This window comes from Geotrypetes seraphini, chromosome 4 (genome assembly GCF_902459505.1).
Source record: "Geotrypetes seraphini chromosome 4, aGeoSer1.1, whole genome shotgun sequence".
NCBI classification, from domain to species: Eukaryota; Metazoa; Chordata; class Amphibia; order Gymnophiona; family Dermophiidae; genus Geotrypetes; species Geotrypetes seraphini.
Window position 1 is genome coordinate 69,438,902 of NC_047087.1, and position 21,765 is coordinate 69,460,666.

Sequence of the window (21,765 nt, forward strand, 5' to 3'; positions counted from 1 at the left end):
CATATCAAAAAGCAGACCTGTCCACAGGACAGACTTCTGAAACAGTCCCAACCACCAAGCATAAGTCACTTTTTCCCAACTAAAATGGGTAATTTATTTAAAAATTTTTCCAAAAAATTACATATAGATTTTCTTTGGAAATTACCAATGCAAAAATCAATAACATTAAGAAAAACATATTACAAATATTTTATATTGGTGGGAAATACTATTCTATAGAAGAGATAAATACAAAAGCCTGACTAACAGTTGTAATGAACAAATCAAGATATTTCTCTGAACATGTAATGAATAAAGAACTCAACTTGCATGACCAATTTACAGAACAAGTCGTTCTTCTCCGTCTTCCTGTATCACTTGTCCTATGGAATTCTGGTTCTGCTGTTTGATAAAACACTGCTTTTTATACTCCATAAGTTGTTCAAGGTCATGCTACATCTTAGCCTGCTTCATGTTTTTTAGCCATGGCTCTCATGCCCAATTTTTGTTTCTCTTACAGTTTCTTCCCAAGATTTTCTTGTTCCACAATATTTCTTGTATATTGCTCCCTAATAGCCTTTCTTCTTTCTTGTGGGTCAGGAGAAACATAAACCTTCATTTCATCAGCTGCTCGCTGCAACAGGGTTTCCACATTCTTTCGCATGCAGTTAATATAATGATATTGACTCTCTCCCTTTGCACATTCCTCTTGAAGCCCTCAGACTTCCTGTTCAAGCTTGGAATGATTGCTTTCCAGACCTGCTGCACAGCTGTCATATTGGGCTTTCTTTTAATCATACTCCTGTGTTAATTCCTGGTACTTCTGTTGCAGGATCCTCAACTCTTTGAGAACTGGAGCTAATGCTGACTTTATCTCTGCTAGCAACGTGTGCAGTTTCTTTACCATTTTAGACATGTTGTTTAATGTTTAGCCCTTCATTTCATCCAGCTCACTCTTGAAAGCAGATATCCTTTCGAGTTCCTCCTGTATGTCAATGTACTCAGAAATGCCTCTTTTCTGTTCAATTGTTTGCATTTGCTCTTGCACCATCTCATGACGCTGTTTTAAAATTTCCTTTGTTCTCTGCAGAACTCCATGTTCTGCTTGGAGTTCTGCTATTTCCTGGCGCATCTTTTTGAACACTGTGCTTTTGGCACGAAGCTTACTAACATAGCGCTTTAACTCATCCCCCTTTAGAACTTCAGTCTCATTAAACTTTCAGGCTTTGCATCTGCTGCTGCATGATGAATATCCTTCAGTTGCTACTGCGCTCTCTGCAACCTCTGCTCTGCATTAAACAACACTAGTAAAAACAACCTAATTGGATCGTAGCCAATAAAATCCAAAAGATAATCAAGATGAAAAGGAATTGGCTAACTCACCTGATCCTTGGGGAGAAGAAGTCTAAAGAGATGGGGCAAATCTACAGATTGATAAATAAATAAAACGCAGGGACCGATTGCTATACGCCTGGGAACCGCAGGATTTTTTCCACCGACAATCCTAACAGTTTTTGTCGGGCTCTTTATTTACCTTATATACATATATCTATTTCAACCCGTCTCCGCTCCTGACGAAGTGGCGAAACGGAGCTCTGTCGAGTGGTGATATTCATGAGTGATTTCTTAAACAGAGTTACCATTGTTTGGTTGGGGCTTCATTTAAGCCGGTGTATGAGTGAGTGTACTTGTGTATTTGTGTGGTACACGTGTGAATGTCTAGCATTTGCTAGTTAAGTATTTATTATTTACTATCTTTTGCTTGGTGTGTGTGAGTGTGTGTTTATGGTGCTTATAACCTATAGTTAGTGACAAATTGCACTTACATTCTAAATGGTGAATGTCTAGCATTTGCTAGTTAAGTATTTATTATTCACTATCTTTTGCTTGGTGCGTGTGAGTGTGTGTTTATGGTGCTTATAACCTATAGTTAGTGACAAATTGCACTTACATTCTAAATGGTAGGATTTGCATCGGCACTTTATATTTATATTCTTCTTTATATGTACAAGTGTTTTTCTGGTGCTATAGACTGCATTTGCACTTTATATTTTATTCTTGCACTTTATATATATTCTTGTGACATTTATTGACCAGGTATTTTTCATTACGGTGCTATAGGCATTTGCACCTTATGTTCTTTTTCTGGTATATGTTTTGCACTTTATATATATTTTTATATATATCTTTGTGATATTTATTGACCAGGTATCTTTCATTATGGTGCTATAGGCTGCATTTGCACTTTAGGTTGTATTTTAGTTACACACTTTGTATTTTATGAAGCACCTTGTATTTTGCATGATTATGTATTTATTAATTATTTATTAAGTATTTATGCATTTATTTTTTCATTCGCACTTTATACATAGACTCTGGTACACCACACATATTCTTTTATACATATATTTATAGTGTTTATTATATTTATTATATTCATTGTTGTTTCTCTCACAAGGTGTGTATTTAGGGACAGTATGTATGTGTTGCCCATTAAAGCCCCCCTTTTCCTTGGTGAGAAAAGGTCTATCCAGTTTTGGGAGGTTGTATAATACAGTTTACATTTTTAGACACCTATGGACTACATGATGTATGAGGCAATTCTCAATTAGACTGTGGTCTGGTGCTGGTCACCTCTTGAGATATCGCCTGAGCCAGAGGTCTATGTTCGTTTATGCACGAAGGGCTCATACTGATGTCCATTATTTATTTATCAATCTGTAGATTTGCCCCATCTCTTTAGACTTCTTCTCCCCAAGGATCAGGTGAGTTAGCCAATTCCTTTTCATCTTGATCTGCATTAAACAAGCCAGGGAAGCCATACGCCACTGCAGCTCCTCGAGGCCAGTCATGAAATCTCTACAGTTTTCTCTCGTGCTATCACAAATGACTTCTTTAAACTCTTTGGCACCATTTTATCCCACAAATAACAGTTAAACAGTACAGTTCCTCCCCTTCAATTTGAATCTCCTTCTCCATTGGCTCTCATCAAAATCAATACAAATTTCCCCATAACAATTTTGCCACATATCAAAAGAGGAAACTATGTTTAAGTATAATTAATAAAGAACTCCTTCATGTCCAGACTATATAACAGCCATTAAAAAAAAAAATTCAAGTTGAAATAAAGATTCTTCCTTTCTTATCACCCTCTATGTCATCGGGTCTAAGTGCTGATTAATAAAGTTCTGTAACTTAGTCGGGTCTTCATAATGACTGGTTTTATTACTAAGGGCTCCTTTTACAAAGCCGCATTAGCAGCTTTAGTGTACGCAGCTTTTTAGCTTGCGCTAAACACGTGCTACGCGGCTAGAATTAAAGCCAGCTCAATGCTGGCATTAGAGTCTAGCGTGGCCAGCAGTTTAGCGCACACTATTACATGTGTTAAACTGCTAACGTGGCTTCGTAAAAGGAGTCCCAAATGTTATTTTCATTACTGCCGGATATAGCAGCCCATATTTTGCTCCCATTTGTCTCAGCTGAGGTCTGAGAAGCAGGAACTGCTTTCTTAAGCCAGCAGTGACTTTGGCACAATCAGGCAGGAGATGGATTTTCGCTTCCTGCCACTTCAACGACCTCATTTGCTTAGTGGTAGACAAAATATCCAAAGCTTGTTTAAAACGCAGTACCCTGAATGTCATGTGCCTGGGACCATTTTAACTGTTGGAGGCTCTGGATGGAATTAGATGTGCTCTTTCTAATTCCAGAGGATATTTCAGGTTGAGGGAAAGCAACTTTGGCAATAAATCTTCAAGAAAAAATACAGCATCTGATCCCTCTATCCCCTCTGGGAGCCTTAGTATTCTAATGTTGTTTGTCTGACTTCTAATGTTGTTAGCCTCCTCCAATTCTTTAGTCAGGCGATCCACTGCTTTATGGTCAGTTTGAAACTTATTTAAACTGTTTTCCATAACAGAAACCCGGTGTTCCAACTGTACAGTTTTATCATCACATATCTGTAACTTTTGGCCAAGATTTTGAACTTCTTTTATTGTCTTTAGTTCAGTTGTATTAACCTGAATCATCTCTCTTATAGCTTTCAGCTCAGATATAACTTGTTCCAACAATTCTGATGTATCCTTAGGTAATGGCACCTTTGAAGGAGCGGGTGGGTCTTGTTTAGCCCTTTTAGCTGAAGCTCCTGCAGCAAATACTGACTCCAATTTAGACTGTCTTCCTGATGCTATATCAGCTGCAGAAGATTTCACAAATCAGATTATTCCCTTTTGGAGTGTGAATTTGACCTCTTATGCTGTCAAATTAGCTGAATTGTGCTGATGAGGGAGGAACAGTAAAATCACCTAGTCATCTTGTGTTGCAGCCAAGTTATGGAATCCTAGAATGTGTTTTCTTTTTGTAGAAGTAGAGCTGACCTTCAAACAACTGTAAAATAATGCAGAAAGAGGGATAAGCCTTTTTGAAAAATATGATACATTGACAAAAGATGAAGAACAAGAAATGTGTTCTTTGGCTAGTGACCAGTCACCAAAAGAAGTTTCCTTCTGCATCAAAGGTGGCCCTTATCTCATAGACCATTGATTGTCAAGTGCAAAGTGGGGTGATTCCTAAACTTTGTTTTTAATCAAATTTTGTATGTTTTTCATTTTTATATAAAGGAATAAAATTAGCCTTCTGGACAAACAAAATGTGTTAATTAATTTTTTTTGGACCACCCTAATATATATATATATATATACCTGAACATGGGTATGAAGGAATAAGAAAGAAAATACTTAGGCAATAAAATATCTTTTTCAAAGGACATAGCTATGTTTTGGTGAGTTGATACTGCTTCTAGTTACAAAGGACTGTGTCTTATATATTTTCTCACATTCTGCATATAGGGCCAAATTTTATAAATCACGTCTTGATTGTAGGTGGCAGTATGCGTCCTACCACTGTCTAACCAGTGTGACAAGTCTAGCTCTCTTCCTAGCTTTGACACAGAATTAGGGAAGAAGAGTAGGAAACCCCGTTGCAGGAGAGCAGATCAGGTTGGCCCTGCTGATATTATAAGCGCTGACTTCACTGGGACTAACCGAGGATCTAAGAAACTACAGCTCCCAGAGGGCCAGGCTCTACATAGGAAGCTGTCACTGAGACAGGCACAGCTGCAGAGAGATTTCTCTCCCTTTCCCCTCTTCAGAGCAGGGAGGGGCGAATTAGAGGGGGTTAAAGCAGAGCAGCTGAGACACAGAGAGGAGGAGGAGCCGAGGAGGCTTCAGGGTGAGCTCGGTGGAGAACACTCTCCTCCTCAACTGAATGCTAATGAGCTGAACCAAGACTGGGACATGGTGGACGTCTCAGGAGTGCTTGAGGCTGGAACGGAGAGACAGTTGCCCAGCTGTGAACCAATGGATATTGGTGTGTCTCCTATGCCTAGGGAATGCTTAGAGGCAATGGACACAGCCGGAACAAAGGTGGGAAATGAATGACTTCTTGGGTTTTTTTCTCACCAGTTTTTATTTTTGTTGTGTGTTCTGCTTAATGGTTTGAATGAAAGTGTCTGTATGCCAAAGCTGGGGGAGAATGGAAAAGCCTATCTTCAAAAGCTCTGACAATTGAACTGTGAAATTCCACTGCAGCACGGATCATTTGTTTGTTCTCTCTCAGCTCAGCTGGGGAGTAATTAAGGGAGATAACGTTTCTCTGAAACGGCCAGCACAGGGGAGCTTCTTTAAGGAGAGTTCCTTTTCTGCAGTTACTCGTGGCAGGGCTGCAAAGTTAACTGTGTTCTTTTGACCTGTTTTTTTTTTTTTTTTCCTTTCTGCTTTTGTAAAAGCTTTATTTGACCTGGAGAAAGAACTGTGGTTAGTGCCATACTTGTCACACAATTGGCTGGTGAAGAGGACTATATTATAAAGATTAGAGTCCAGCTTTAAAGGTTTATTGTGCGTTTTATTTTTGTTTTTGGACATTTAGAGTCAGACTGGTATGCACAAAGCCAGAGTGGTTAACTTAACCTAAAGTTTATGTTTCTTTCAAACCTATGTGAGAATTATTACAGGACGCTAAGAGCAATTGTACAGAACAATCCAGAACCATAGGAATAAACTCAATTTGATTATTCTGCTATCCTGGATTTTGAGGTGTGTGAGTTTCTCTTCCCTTGCCTGTTTTCTTTTGGTAATGTCAGGGAATCTGATATTATACCTTAGGCAGATGCCTAAGAAGGCCTGAAGGGTACCCTGGTTAAAAGGGTACACGTATGGAGAGGGACAGTCACAGTGTTCCAGCTCGCTGCCGTGAACAGGAGCTGGGTAGGTGTGACACCAGCCAATTGGGATGCACATTAAAAACCCCACCCTGAGGCAGGCCACTTGCACTGTTTGTTTTTTTAAATTATTTATTGATTTTCCAAATATTAACAGTGCAATACAGAAGTATATAAACATATAATAAATCAAGAAAAGCACATTCATTTTACAGACATACATGAGCAACCATTTTATCTCACCTACTCACCCAATGACTAATCAATAAAAACACAAATACATAGATTCTTTCAATAACCTTTCACTATTTAAAATAGCAATGTAAACCCACCCTGGATATATATACTCAAAGGGCTAAGATTAAGATAGAAATACCCCCCTCCCCCACCCTCTCACTCTTCCCTGGATGTGTGTGGAAATAAACTAAAATTAAAGACAAAAGACAACTACAATGAAGTAATAAAAGATGTCAATGGGTCCCAAACCAGTTTAAATAAATTACTATGCCCCAATATATCAGCATTCATTTTTTCATGCCTATAGCTGGAGCATAAATTTGCCTACCATAAAGGAAAATTGAGGCGATCATAATTTTTCCAATTTCAAGTTATCATCTGCATAGCTATCCCAGTCATAATTAAGAAAAGCCTGCATTTATAGTGGTCCATGGGGGGCTTAATATGCAATAATGTTCCACATATGACTACCTCATATGTCAGTGGAATTGATGATTCCAGTATGGTATTAATCGCTCCCCATATTGACTTTCCAAAAGTTGAGTATCAAAGGACAATAGAACAACAGATGATCCAGTGTCCCAATGTCTAGATGACAGTGCCAGCATCTATTAGATTTGGAACTATCTAATTTCTGCAAATGAACAGGGGTCCAGAAACTTCTATGTAACAAAAAAAAACCATGTTTGTCTCATAGATGCTGACGCTGTACATCTCTTCCTCCAAGCCGCTTACACTGTTGATGTCTGTTACAGTTGAGGGATATGCATAGGGACGCTTAACCTTGCCCAAGGCTAAGCATGGGCATGGTTTCACTCGAAGTGGCCTTGGATGAGCTTAAACAGTCCTAGGCATCTCTCTAGGGCCACAATAAGTACAAGGGGGCACTCAGAGAAATTGAAAGGGGAGAGGTTTAGAACAAACGCCAGGAAGTTCTTTTTCACACAGAGGGTGGTGGATACATGGAACGCGCTACCAGAGGATGTGATAAACAGGAGCACGCTACAGGGGTTCAAAGAAACTTTGGATAGGTACTTGGAAGATAAAGGGATTGAGGGGTACAGATAAGAGTAGAGGTAGATTATAGGGATGGGATTAGAGGTAAGTTACAAAATTAATCAGGGACCACTGTTCAGGCACTAGGCCTGATGGGCCGCCGCGGGAGAGGACCGCTGAGCAAGATGGACCTCTGGTCTGACTCAGCGGGGGCAACTTCTTATGTTCTTATGTTCTTAGGCACCTGAAATGTAGCCAAACAAAAAGCTGGTCTGAATTTCAAATTGATGCAGCTGCTATGCTGATCTTGGCAAAGAAATCTCACTGCTGCAATCAGCTGATGGCCGCGGCAGGGAACTTGCCTTTTCTTGGATGGGTGGATCATCAGATTATTAAAAGGGTGGAGCAGATCCCCACCATACTGCCCCAGGTTTAAAGGCAGGGCAGTAGTGGCAAAGTGACTTAGGAAGTCAAGAGATTTCTTAGAATAGTGCTTAACAATTCCTGTACAGTTCCTTTAGAAGCCTTAAAAGAGGAACTTATAAAGATAGAGGGGCTGTTTGGTATAGCCTGCTGACTAATGAACATTGACATAAGGTCTAGGCATTGAGAGCTGCAAGAACTGTGTTAAAGGAGGCACCTGGACTGTACATAAAAAGCAGGTAACAAAAATCATATACACGAATACAGGATGTCCCGTGCTATACCCCAAGTCAATGAAACTGTTCATGCAATGTGCAGCGGCGACAAAAAAGGCAAGCAGAATGCTAGGAATGATTAAGAAGGGATCATAAACAGATCTGAGAAGGTTATCATGCCACTGTACAGGGTCATGGTATGCTCCTACCTGGAATACTACGTTAAACACTGGTCGCTGTACATGAAAAAGGACATAGTACTACTCAAAAGGGTCCAGAGGAGAGTGACAAAAATGGTTAAGGGACTGGAGGAGTTATGAGAGGCTAGAGAAACTGGGCCTCTTCTCCATTGAAACATTCAAGATATTGAAGGGAATTGACTTAGTAAAGAAAGAGAGATTGTTCACCCTCTCCGAGGTGAAGAGAACAAGAAGACACTTGCTAAAGTTAAAAGGGGGATAGATTCCGTACAAATGTAAGGAAGTTCTTCTTCACCCAGAGAGTGTTAGAAATCTGGAACGTTCTTCCAGAGACTGTTATAGAGGAAAGCACCCTTCAGGGATTCAAGAAAAGGTTAGATAAGTTCCTGCTGGACCAGAGCATATGCAGTTAAGGCTAGACTCAGATAGGGCACTGGTCTTTGACCTAAGGGTCGCCGCTTGATCGGACTGCTGGGCACAATGGACCAATGGTCTGACCCAGCAGCGGCAATTCTTATGTTCTTATGTTCTTAATTAAACTGATGAATATTTAAAAAGTTTCAAAGATGAATTGATTTGCTAAAGCAGTGTTGGATGTAAAGATTATCACATTCACTGAGTGGCCAAGCCAATAAACTGGAGACTGGAAAATAAATATATTTTTGTTTTGAACTGATACTGAGCTCAGAGTTTGACTGACAATCCTCTAAGCCACAGGTGTCAAAGTCGGTCCTCGAGGGCCAGAATCCAATCGGGTTTTCAGGATTTCCCCAATGAATCTGCATGAGATCTATTTGCATGCACTGCTTTCAATGCATATTCATTGGGGAAATCCAGAAAACTCGACTGGATTCCGGCCCTCGAGGAGGGACTTTGACACCCCTGCTCTAAGCTATATTACACCACTGGTACCAGGGAATGCTGGATTGTGCGCTAGTGGCGGAAGTTGGGCCCCTGTCTATTGGTAGACCCTGGCCCCAACATATACAGCATATATATAACTTTAAAAAAATTGTAAATATTTATTTATTTAAAACACTTGTAGCTCGCATATCCAGCATTTATGTGGGTGACAGCAACACATACATAATTAAAACTCAACAAACCATAATACAATACAGTATATAACTTACAGCCTGAAACCTGCTCCTAAAAACAAATAAGGCCATATAACTGCTAAAATTACACAATGCCTAGGTTTGAAAAGGCCAATCAGATAAAAGAGCTTTAAAACTTTTCCATAATGCAAAAAAAATCAGAATTAGATGAATAGAGTCTGGAATTGAGTTCCACAAAGAAGGTCCAGCCATCTGAAAGATACATGAATGATTTATAACCTTAGTGACTGAATGAAGCAGAGGGACAGGTACTCTAACTTGTGATCTCAGAGGTCAACAAGGCAATCTCCTTAGGTAACAAGTCACAAACAGATTTAAATACCAAGGTCAATATCTTGACTTGTATTCGCCATGCAACTGGCAACCAATGAAGTTTAGCCAGCATATGTGTAACATGTGAGTAGCAAAGCAATCTGCCTATTATCTGTATGAGCTGCATTTTTATTGGAAGACAATCCTATTATTTGATCAGTCTATTTCGATCTTAACTTGGCACAGAATTTACAGCATTCTACTAACTCTACAATATATCTGGCATAACATATATAAAGTGTTATAAAATATCATAAAACTCCTTAACCACTCAAAATAAATGTAATATTAATTTCAGGATGAAATTATATATAATACTTATATGACATAATTTGTGAGCTAACTAAACATATAAATATGAAGTTTTACTTAGGTGATGCAAAACCTTTCCAGAGCAGTGTGTGTATCTATCTATTGATCGATCGGTAGATAACTGCTATATGTATTTATAGATCACAATATACAATATTGTGACAGGCAGAAGCTATCAGCTCCCTGGGATATGAGCAAAGAGAGACAAAGAGTCAGGAAGCCCTTTTAGGAAGCCAGACCCTTTTAAAAGATAGGGAGCAAGAGGATAATACAAGCCAGTTACTAGTGGCCTGGATTGGCCACTGTGAGGACAGGCTACTGGGCTAGATGGATCATTGGTCTGACTCAGTAAGGCTATTCTTATGTTCTTAAGATTTGGAATGAACTATATTTGGGTTCTTTTTAACCTTGCTATATGTTTATTATCATGGGACTTATGGGTGAACCTGTACATGGACAGTGGTTGACAGACATCGCTGAAAGATAGGGCTGCATCATTCTGGATGTTCCGATTTCCACAAGATAAATTCTATTTCTATTACATTATTTGGAGTTAATAAGGGAAGATTAGGTACTTACATTGATAATCTTTCTAGTAGATAGGAAAACCAGTTTTGACCAATGGGTTTTAGCCCTCCTTGATTTCTGCTCTGTCTCACATCACTGGGCTGTGCTGGACTTCCTCAGTCTGTATCAAAGCCAATAGTCAGCCCTAGAATGTGGACAAGAGAAAGAGGGGACACAAGAATTCTACCCGATACAAGTCTGGTCTGTTCAACAAAGACAATATAAACACACAGAAACTCAATGTAATGCCTAATGAGGTGGAAACGAACATGCTGCCTACTTGCTAATTCAAGACATTTATCATGTTCTCCTGTTTTATTTGCTTTTCCATCTGTAAAAGGTTGTTCATACAAGATATTTTAAATGACTATTGTCATTCCAGACTGCTATCTGGGACAAAGACTTTTGCCACTTGATAGTTAGCTCTGTTTCTTATCAACATTTTAGGAAATTGTTGAAAACTTACCTATTTGTAATATGTTTTGAAGTTTAATGTTTTGTATTTCACTGTGATTATTCAGCCTTCTTTTATTCTGTTAACTGCATAGAATTGTAAGGTTTTGCGGTATATAAATACTTTTTTGTGTTATGTTATATTATGTTGTGTGCAACCTACACCAACAGTTCTAGAATTGCTCAACTTATAATTGTTACCATATAGGAATTAAATCTCTTCTTCTTCTCTTGGACTGTGTTGACAATGGAAGTAAACAAGACGTCTGAGACAACAAGACGTATCTGAGACAGCAAGCAGGCTAACTGACTGACAGGGTGCACGACAAGACTGATGTTCCTATCTATTAGAAAGATTATCAAGGTAAGTACCTAATCTTCCCTTCTAGTGCAATAGGAACATCAGTCTTGACCAACAGGATGTACCAAAGCAGTCCCTGGATATCTAGGCTGGTACAAGTTTCCCTGCCGCCAGTATAGCAGAACCAAACCTAGAATCGTTCTTGGCTGCGACATCAACCCTATAAAGTTTGGTGAAAGTGTAAAGGTTGGTCCAGATGGCCTCCCTACAGATTTCTTTAGGCTACACTGTTCTAGATTGTGTCCAGGATGACACAACACCCCTAGTGGAGTGTGCTTTCAAAAACACAGGGATTGTTTTCTGCTCCCAATATCTAATATAATAAAGCCCTAAGCGCGCATGCGCACTCCCACCTGCATGCTCCCATTTTCCGTGCACTGTAGGGCACCGCAGGTAGGAGTGCGCATGCGTGAGAATCCCCCGAGGTGAATGTCAGCCGCAGTGGCTGGCGGCGGCTGGCGGCTGCAGGCCGCGGTGGAAGATGGCTGAAGCCTGGCTGAAGGAGGACGAGGAGGAGCTGCGAGAGCTCCGCAGAGGCAGGAGGTGAGGAGAGACAGAGACAGATGGATGAGAAGGACAGAGGGGCTACTAGGGGGACCAGGAGAGATGGTAGGGAATAGGGAGAGATAGACTTCAGGGAGTGTGGAGGGGGCAGGAGAAAGAGATGGTCTTGGGGAAGGACAGAGGGGGACAGGAAAGGGAAAGATGGCAAAAGAGGTGAAACAGGGTCAGAGAGAGATGGTAGAGGGTGTGAAAGAGGGAAAGAGAGAGATGGAAATGGTAGGACCACTGCTGCTTTGGGGCACTGAGGGAGGAAAGGTTGGTATGTCAGGACTGCTTCTGCCGCCTCGGGTAAGTAAAGACCCTGTCAGGAGGGCCAAAAGGGTACAAAGGAAATGGTGAAAGGTGAGGTGGTGGGACTGGGATCAGTGGGAGGCAGGGTCCAGGCATGATAGGCGGGGCATGGGTGGGGTCAGGGTCAGGGTATAGCTGGGGCTATTCTAGCACCCATTACTGTAATGAATGTAACGGGTTAAAACACTAGTAAGCTGAATAAATTGACAATTGAATTCATCTGGAAATTATTAAAACAGGAAAGACCCATAAGCTACACCTTAAGTGATCTCACTGTTAAGCTTTTTTTAAGACCCTCCTGAAGAAAGGCTAACACCAATGCAATTGGGGCCTTGGCTGGATCCATGTGCCTCTGACCACACCAGATCTGGAAAAACTCCTAGGACTTTGCATAAACTGCCAAAGTAGACTGCTTCTTCACTCTAAGCAGAGTGACTATGACCATGGCAGAATAGCCTTTGCACATTAATTCCATATGCTCAAGAGCCATACCGTAAGACCATAACAGTCTGGATCCTATAGGGCAGGGGTGTCCAATGTCGGTCCTCGAGGGCCGCAGTCCAGTCGGGTTTTCAGGATTTCCCCAATGAATATGCATGAGATCTATTTGCATGCACTGCTTTCAATGCATATTCATTGGGGAAATCCTGAAAACCCGACTGGACTGTGGCCCTCGAGGACCGACATTGGACACCCCTGCTATAGGGCCTCCAGGCCCTGAGAGAGAAGGCCCGGATAGCAAGAGAGTCTGAGTCCCTTGCCCTTCTGAAGGCATACTAGATCTGCATTCCATGTCCACCAGGGCCAGTCAGGAGCAACCAGAATTACCCAACCTGGGTGTGTCCTTAATCTTCATAGGACTCTTCCTATCATTGGCCATGGAGGGAATACATACAGAAAATCTGTCTAAGGCTGAATCTAGCTCTTCACTTCCTGGTTTGTATCGTTGACTGAAGAATTGAGTTGCCTTCCTGTTGCTGGATGAATCTGTGAGATCAAACACTGGTTCTCCCATCACTTCACTATGTTGTCAAAGTCCTCCTGAGATAGAGGTCACTTGCTGGGATCCAGTGTCTGACAACTCAAAGTCTACTTGCACATTGTCCATACCTGCTACATGTGCTACTAAGCGAGCCAATAGATGGGTCTCCACCCACCAGAATAGCAGTTGAGATTCCACTTTCAGTGGTGCACTCCGGTTGCCTCCCTGTTAACTTATATAGGCCACCATTATGGCATTGACTGAGAAGATCTGGACAACCTTGTCTTCCAGGATGCTCTCTAGCGTCTGAAAGGTTAAGTGTATTAGTCTCAAATTCAAGCGATTTATGGACCAACTCCTCTGAGAAGGCAACCAACTGCACTTCAGTGAGCCCCCTTCACAGAGGGCTCCCCAGCCATTCAGGCTGGCATTTATCATCAGGATCACCTATGTGGGTATGTGCAGAGGTACTCCCCTAGATCAGGATTGTGGCTCCAATCACCAATTCAAACCGTGTAGTGCTGCATCTGTTCAAGGCAGAGATAGATCCAGAGCCCCCAACTGCGGGGACCACCTGGAGAGTAACACCTACTGGAGAGGACACAAATGAGCTCTCATCAAGGGGACCATCTCTATCGTTGCCACCATGGACCTCAGCAGTTGAAGATAATGCCATGGTGTTGGAGCTTATTGCATCCCTTAGTTCTATTAGTATTATATGGGATCCTCAGCGCCACCACTCAGAGCTCAAATAGATTTCATAGCTCTAAGCTTTATGTGTCAGCTCCTCATTGGTTCCCTGTAATTTATTTCATACTCTTAGTATATGCTTTTGTGATGTTTTATATTATTTTATTTTATAAATACGTTTTTATTAATAATAAATTATTTAAGTACTTAACTTTGACTTGTGGTCTCTGGCTAGGGGAAACATAACACCATACTCTTAGTATATGCTTTTGTGATGTTTTATATTATTTTATTTTATAAATACGTTTTTATTAATAATAAATTATTTAAGTACTTAACTTTGACTTGTGGTCTCTGGCTAGGGGAAACATAACACCGACATGTTTCGCTCCTTGAGCTTTATCAAGGCTTGCCCCTAGAAATAAAACAAAAGCTATTAGCTATTATTTGGTCAACTAAAGACAAATAGTGACAGAACTTAAAGTAATGCATTTCTTTTAAGCTGTCCTGCCTATTTGCTTACCTATAGTTTTCACCGCCAAAACCTGCGACCACTCTATCCTGCAAATATGGCGGCGGCGTTTCTACTAAGGTTTTAAAGACACCGGGACCCGCCTAAAACGTGACTGCGTCATTACGTTACTAACGCGTCATCCAGGGTTCCCGATGCTAATCTATTAAGAATTATATATTTAAGAAGAAAAGCCTAAATTCTAGCTACCTCCTCACTTTGAATTTTACTACTTCATATGAATGTTACAACAGTGAAGCCCACTCTAATTCGGTATTTAAGCCATGCGGGATCACTGTGTTAAGGGTATGGATCCACCGTTGTTCTTTATAGTTCAAGAACTCCTCGATATTGCCTCCCTCCCGTCCACATTCTATCTTTTCAATTACACGCCATTGGATTTGTTCTATGGTGTGTTGATGTTGTAAGAAATGTTCTACCATTGGAGCTTGTATATTTTTTGTTTTTATACGTGATTTATGTTCATTTAGTCTTATATGTATGGGTCTGGAAGTACGGCCCATATATACAAGCCTACATGGACATATTATGATGTATACGACGTGAGTTGACTGACAAGTTGTGTTAATGCTTGCTGTAATAACTTTCCCCGTTTGAGGGTCTTTCCATGTGGTGCCTATGATAGTCGTGGAACACCATTGGCAATGTCCACAACTTGTATGATGTCCTATCAGATTTGTTTTATAATTCCCTAGTTTCTGTTGGATTAGAATCTGCCCAATGGTTTTTCCTCTCTTGAAGGCAAACATGGGAATTTCTTTAAAAATTTCATGCGTTTGCAAAACATGCCAATATTTTCTAATATTTGCAATAAGCTCTTTTGCCGCTTCTGAATATGGCAGCACACAGATTAATCTTTCAATATTTTCTTCTTCAGGCTCTCTTTCAGATATCAAAAGATCTCTATTTGCGTATTTAGCTCTTATAAACGCTTGCTTGATAGCTTTTGCAGGATACCCTCTAGTTTTAAACCGGAGTTTTAACTCTTCCGCCGATTCCATAAAGTCATATAAATCAGATGATACTCTTCGGAGTCTTAAAAATTGGCTCACCGGTAGATTGAATTTTAGATGGTAAGGATGGTGGCTGGAGAAGTGCAATAACGTGTTCTTCGCCACTGGCTTTCTGAAAAGCTTTGTTTTCAACCGAGATTCTTCTTTTATTATAAGCAAGTCAAGAAACTCTACCCTATCTAAACTATAAGAAGGGGTAAATTGAAGATGGGGATTTTTTGTATTAATCCAGTTTAAGAAGTCCAACAAAAGACTTTCAGGACCCTCCCACAAGAAAAAAATATCGTCTAGGAACCTCTTCCATAATGTTATCTTTTGAAAATAGTCCGAGGTGTAAATGTGGGTATTTTCAAACTGTCCCACATATAGCGTAGCTACTGATGGGGCCAACGTGGCCCCCATCGCCACTCCTTGTATCTGTTTATAAAATACCCCTTCAAACTCAAAATAATTTTCTTCTATCACCCACCGGGCTAGCTGTATCAAAAATTCAGTGGTGATACGTTGAGTACCTTCTCTTTTCTGAAGGGTATCTTGAATAATAGCTATAGCGCCATTTTGGGGGATGTTAGTGTATAGGGACACTACGTCTAATGTCACTAGAAAGGTCCCAGAACTGACAGAAATTTCCTGAGAGAGAATCCGAAGCAAATGAGAGGAATCTTTCAAATATGAAGTTGTTTTTATTGCTTCTTTAGCTAGAAAAACGTCTATAAACTTGGATAGGGGTTCCAATAAAGACTGTCTTGTATTTACTATGGGTCTGCCTGGTGGATCCTTTAATGACTTGTGTATTTTTGGCACAAAGTATATGTTAGGTGTGCGTGGATACTTTTCCAAAAGGAATTGATATTCTTTTTTAGTAAGTATTTCTTTTTCATAATGTGCAGTAACCCAATCAAAAACTATTTTCATCAAAGGGCCTCCTGGATCTTGAGAAATTGGTTTATACGCCCTATTATCCGATAGTTGACGAAACGCTTCTTTTAAATAATTCTCTCTATTGAGGATGACAGTGGCGCCACCCTTGTCTGCTCTAAGAATCATGCAATCACGTTTCTCTTTTAATTGCATGAGAGCTTTATGTTGCGTGTACGTTAAATTATAGGAGACCTGTCTGTGAGAAAACGATTTTTCGAACTTTGAAAACCCTGCCAGAACCAAATTTCGAAACGTTTCCACCGCTGGGTCAAGCGGACCCGGAGGATTCCACTTTGATTCTTTCTTACAAATAGAGCCTTCATCTTCTGTCTCAAGACTTTCCTTATTTAGAAAAAATAATTTTAATTGTATTTTTCTTAGAAATTTAAAGAAGAACAATTTCAGTTGAAAAAAATCAGGATATTGATTAATTACATAGTTCAGTCCTAATTCTAAGACTGTTAGTTGGTCATTTGTGAGGGGGGTGGTAGAGATGTTAACTACTGAAGTATCTATTTCATCTTTCCATTGGTCCCTGATTTTCCCCGACCTCTCTGGGCTCCTCTGGATCTTCCTCTTTGACGTCCCCCTCTTATTCGTCCCTCGTCCCCCGAATTTTTTGTTGGAGGTGCTTCAACTGAATCTCCACTAGTGGCATCTGAATCTTCGGAAGAAGCATTAAATGCTACTTTCTTTCTTATCATCACAGGTATAGCTTTTTTATTCCACGAATACACTCGTCCCATATGGTAATCTTTTTCGTCTCGTTTCCATTTTCTTATTTTAGTTTGTTTAGTTGAATCTTTAAATTGGATCAAAAGATCCTCAAGATCATTTCGTTTTTTCTCAAATTCTTCCTTTTCTATCTGGTCTTTCATTTGTAGTTCCATAGAGACAGTTTTAGATCTTAGATCTAACTCAATGTCAGATGTTGTTTCGACTAGTAGGATCATTAGGTCTCGTGAACAGCGATATAATAAAAGAAGAATCTCGGTTGAAAACAAAGCTTTTCAGAAAGCCAGTGGCGAAGAACACGTTATTGCACTTCTCCAGCCACCATCCTTACCATCTAAAATTCAATCCACCGGTGAGCCAATTTTTAAGACTCCGAAGAGTATCATCTGATTTATATGACTTTATGGAATCGGCGGAAGAGTTAAAACTCCGGTTTAAAACTAGAGGGTATCCTGCAAAAGCTATCAAGCAAGCGTTTATAAGAGCTAAATACGCAAATAGAGATCTTTTGATATCTGAAAGAGAGCCTGAAGAAGAAAATATTGAAAGATTAATCTGTGTGCTGCCATATTCAGAAGCGGCAAAAGAGCTTATTGCAAATATTAGAAAATATTGGCATGTTTTGCAAACGCATGAAATTTTTAAAGAAATTCCCATGTTTGCCTTCAAGAGAGGAAAAACCATTGGGCAGATTCTAATCCAACAGAAACTAGGGAATTATAAAACAAATCTGATAGGACATCATACAAGTTGTGGACATTGCCAATGGTGTTCCACGACTATCATAGGCACCACATGGAAAGACCCTCAAACGGGGAAAGTTATTACAGCAAGCATTAACACAACTTGTCAGTCAACTCACGTCGTATACATCATAATATGTCCATGTAGGCTTGTATATGTGGGCCGTACTTCCAGACCCATACATATAAGACTAAATGAACATAAATCACGTATAAAAACAAAAAATATACAAGCTCCAATGGTAGAACATTTCTTACAACATCAACACACCATAGAACAAATCCAATGGCGTGTAATTGAAAAGATAGAATGGGGACGGGAGGGAGGCAATATCGAGGAGTTCTTGAACTATAAAGAACAACGGTGGATCCATACCCTTAACACAGTGATCCCGCATGGCTTAAATGCCGAATTAGAGTGGGCTTCACTGTTGTAACATTCATATGAAGTAGTAAAATTCAAAGTGAGGAGGTAGCTAGAATTTAGGCTTTTCTTCTTAAATATATAATTCTTAATAGATTAGCATCGGGAACCCTGGATGACGCGTTAGTAACGTAATGACGCAGTCACGTTTTAGGCGGGTCCCGGTGTCTTTAAAACCTTAGTAGAAACGCCGCCGCCATATCTGCAGGATAGAGTGGTCGCAGGTTTTGGCGGTGAAAACTATAGGTAAGCAAATAGGCAGGACAGCTTAAAAGAAATGCATTACTTTAAGTTCTGTCACTATTTGTCTTTAGTTGACCAAATAATAGCTAATAGCTTTTGTTTTATTTCTAGGGGCAAGCCTTGATAAAGCTCAAGGAGCGAAACATGTCGGTGTTATGTTTCCCCTAGCCAGAGACCACAAGTCAAAGTTAAGTACTTAAATAATTTATTATTAATAAAAACGTATTTATAAAATAAAATAATATAAAACATCACAAAAGCATATACTAAGAGTATGGTGTTATGTTTCCCCTAGCCAGAGACCACAAGTCAAAGTTAAGTACTTAAATAATTTATTATTAATAAAAACGTATTTATAAAATAAAATAATATAAAACATCACAAAAGCATATACTAAGAGTATGAAATAAATTACAGGGAACCAATGAGGAGCTGACACATAAAGCTTAGAGCTATGAAATCTATTTGAGCTCTGAGTGGTGGCGCTGAGGATCCCATATAATACTAATAGAACTAAGGGATGCAATAAGCTGATAGAGAATTATACTATCAGGTGATAGGTGTTTATGTATCACAGCTCCCTGTAAGTGATTAAGTTGTGCATTTGAAGATTTATGGTGTTGGAGCTGGCATGATTTGCATCGCTAAGACCTGCTGCCGGATCTTCACTCTGTGTGCTTCCGGTAGAAACACTATTTTTTCATACTGTGTCAAACAGGACCCCTAAGTATTCCAGGGACTGTGTTAGGTCCAAGTGATTCTTCTAGAAGTTTATCACCCTGTCTAGCTCCTGCAGAAGCTGGACCATCTGGTACACTGCTGTGATCCCCTCAACATGGGATGGCACTATTATCAGCCAATCTTCTAAATAAGGATGCACCTGTATCCCTGCTTTGTGGAAGTGCATTCCCACCACTGCACTCACTTTGGTAAAGGTGCATGGCGCTGTCACCAGCCCAAATGGAAGAGTGGAAAACTGGAAATGTTCCAAGATGAGGAACCTCAAGAATTTTTTTGTGTACCAGAAAAATGAGAATATGTATATAAGTCTCCGTTACATCCGAGGCAAGAAATTGCCCCAGTGCCAACGAGGCAATGAGTAACTGTTCCATTTCCATGCAGACTTAGGGAATCTTGAGAGCTGCATTGATGAACTTGAGGTCCAGTATCAGTTTCCAGTCTTGAAAGTCTCTTTTGGGCACAATAAAGTATATTGAATATCTGCCTGAGCCCAATTATTTATCTATGACTCTGAGATCTATGAGTCTTGACATCTTGACACGGTCACTCATATTCTGGTCACTTTTTTACTTTTCCATTGGCAAATTCACAAACAGGTCCAGGAAGGGCTAGAAAATTTCCATTTTGTGCCCCTCTCAAATGAATTCTTGCACCCCATGGTCTGAGGAAATCCATACCCAAGCACCAAATACTCTGACAGCCTCCCCATTATTGCTTTTGGGGGATGTTATTATAGCAGGATCTGGATGCCTGGGGGTGCCTGGTGCTCCTACATTTCTTTCTCAGGTCTTGAAATACCCTATGACTAGAGATACACCCCCCAAGTACTGGCAAAAGTGCCCTGAGTCACAAAACATTCCCTACCTGGACCCTCTTGAGGGTTGAGGTATACTGTCTGTTACGGACATTAGATCATCGAGGCCCTTATCAAAGAGCAATTGACTTTTAAAAGGAAGCATGTTCAATTTCACTTTGGAAGTCAAATTGCCTGCCCACTGTCTGATCCAGAGCATTCTGTGGGCTGAGATGGTGCATGCTGAGACCTTGCTCAAGACCCTAAAGTGGTCATAAAGATTATCTGCTACATAATCAACCCTTGCCAGAAGAAACTGGGGGGGTTACACTGTTGTCTGATTCCATAGCCCAGCTTAGTCTAGAGTGGCATGCCTAGGCGACATATGAGGCTGCTTCTGCAGCTTTCAAGTCAAGCGCTATGGCCTCTAACTGCCTCTTAATGACAAAATCAATCATGTGGTCCTGGATATCCTTCAGAATCACTCTGCCTTCACTAGGAAGGGAGCTAAGCTTCTTGGAAATTTGTGCCACCAAGAAATCCACCTTTGGCATATTGAACAGCTGCTGGAATTCATTGTCAACCAGATAAAGCTTTGCCATCTCTCTGGCTACTCGTAAGGATCCCTCAGGGACCTCAAAATGATTGGATAGCATCTTAGTAATATCTGGGTGTGAGGGAAACATGTTTACTGCGCTTTAGTGCTGCTTATGAGCGAGCACTGTGCAGATGAGGTATGAGGTGGCTCTAAATTCAGCTCCTGAAGGAACTCTGTGATAATTTCCTGCAATGCTTATGGCCTGACAGTCTGTGCACAGTCGGGTCCTCTCCAAGATCTGGGGCTGCCAACTGATCATGGTCTTGTTCCCTTAATATGCTAACACTCCGTGAATAGAGGAACTCAACTTGGAAAGCAAAGGCATGGACTCAGATTCATCCTCATCTGAAACCTGCTCTGACTGGGTCCTCAACACTTATATATGGCTCTTCTGAGAGGAACCCATGCCTTTAGCGGGCATCATCCCTGGTGCCACTCCCACCGAGACCCCAGAGGGATCAGACCGGCCTCTGTAGCTTAAAAAAGCTTCATACATCATATGGATGAATTCAGGAATGAAACACTGGCAGGTTCCCATAGGATCCTGGTAGGGACTGCCGTGATGTCCTCTGAGATTTGTTCTCCAGTAACATGGAATATTATGAAGATTTTGAAATTGAAGGCAATAAAATAGAAGTTGTAAAGAATTTCAATCTCCTGGGATTTTTTGTAAACAAAGATGCAACTTGCAGGGAAGAAATAGCAGAATAGCACTTGGTCGCACTTCAATGAATGGTCTTGACAAAATATTCAAAGGCAAGGAAATAATACTCCAAACGAAGATCAGACTTGTCCACGCTCTCATTTTCTTATTGGCCAATTATGAATGTGAAAGCTTGACTCTAAGAAAACAAGACAGAAAAAAGATTGACTCATCTGAGCTTTGATGTTGGAGAAGGATTTTATGTATGTCGTGGACTGCCAGAAGAACTAACAAATCGATTCTGGAAGAGATCAAACCAGCTATGTCACTAGAAGCTCAATTGATGAAGTTACTGTTAGAAGAGAAAGATCACTGGAGAAGGACATCATGTTTGGGAATATCAAAGGACCCAGGTGAAGAGGGAGTCCTGCAATCAGATGGCTGGATACATTGAAAACAACCATG

At 40.4% G+C, this 21,765-nt stretch overlaps 1 protein-coding gene and 1 pseudogene across 4 annotated transcripts in view; both read right to left on the reverse strand.

Moving 5' to 3' along the window:
* NCAM2 (neural cell adhesion molecule 2) overlaps nt 1–21,765 on the reverse strand; it is a 600,622-nt gene that overhangs the window by 228,277 nt on the left and 350,580 nt on the right. The gene's annotated exons all lie outside the window — the stretch shown is intronic.
* Nucleotides 319–13,257, reverse strand: LOC117360132 (annotated as a pseudogene).